This window comes from Elephantulus edwardii, unplaced genomic scaffold (genome assembly GCF_000299155.1).
Source record: "Elephantulus edwardii isolate Elephantulus edwardi_28Jun2011 unplaced genomic scaffold, EleEdw1.0 scaffold00331, whole genome shotgun sequence".
NCBI lineage: Eukaryota > Metazoa > Chordata > Mammalia > Macroscelidea > Macroscelididae > Elephantulus > Elephantulus edwardii.
Window position 1 is genome coordinate 1,087,231 of NW_006400081.1, and position 1,356 is coordinate 1,088,586.

The following is a 1,356-nucleotide window of genomic DNA, read 5'->3' on the forward strand; positions in this document are numbered from 1 at the left end:
ATCCTCTCCTGGTTGTATATTTTTCAGGTTGCTTGGAAGACTGTTTATGTTATGGATTAGGACTTCTAGAATTCTTCCAAGCTTTTCTTTAATGAAGTGTATAGTCCTTGGTTTTAGTCCTAGGTCCATAATCCACTTTGAATTGGTTTTTGTGTATGAAGTGAGGTGTCGATCTTGCTTGAGTTTTCTGCAGATAGTTTTCCAATTTTGCCGGCACAATTTGTTAAAAAGGTTGTCGTTTCCCCACTTAACTGATTTCATCTCCTTGTCAAAAATCAGTGGACCATAGGTAAATGGGCTGATTTCTGGGTTCTCAATTCTATTCCACTGATCCATGTGTCTGTCATTGTACCAGTACCATGATGTCTTGACTACCACAGCAGTGTAGTAGAATTTGAAATCAGGGAGTGAGATGCCTCCTACCTTGTTTCTCTTTTTAAGGAGTGCTTTGCTTATTCTGGGCCTCTTGCCATTCCAAATGAAATTGGAGATTGTCTTTTCCATCTTGTTGAAGAATGGAGTTGGTAATTGTGTTGGGATTGCATTGAATGTGTAAACTGCCTTTGGTAGTATTGTCATTTTCACAATATTCAATCTTCCTATCCATGAGCAAGGGATATTCTTCCATCTCTCCAGTTCTCTTTTTGTTTCTTGTAATAATGTTTTGTAATTTTCTTTGGCTAGATCCTTTGTACTTCTGGTTAGGTTTACTCCTAAGTATTTAATCTTGTGATTAGCCATTGTGAAGGGTATTGTTTTTCTCAGCTCCAGTTCTATATTCTCTTTGTTACTGTAGAGAAATACAATTGATTTTTGTATGTTGATTTGTATCCTGCCACTTTGCTGAATTGGTCAACTATGTCCAGTAGTTTTCTTGCTGAGTCTTTATGGTTTTCTAAGTAAACTATCATATCATTTGCATAGAGAGATAATTTTACCTCCTCTTTGCCCATTTGGATACATTTTATGTCCTTATCTTGCCTTATTGCTATCGCTAATACTTCCAGTACAATATTGAATAGGAGAGGTGACAGGGCATCCTTGCCCATGGACTGGATTTTTTAGGTAGCAATATGTAACTGAGCTAGCAACTCTTCAAACCATTACTTATTCAATGTAAAAAAAGTCTGCTGACAAAATTATGCTACTTTGATATAAATTTTTATTTCACGGTATCAAAAAGAATTGACAGACACAGAAGAATTTCATGAAACAACATATTAACAAGAGCCTATGGTGATGAAAGAAGAAGTTCAGGCTGCTTTGAAAGAAATAGCAAAAAACAAGGCCCCATGAATAAATGGTATACCAATTGACATATTTCAGCTAACAGATGCTGCCCTGGACGTGCTCACC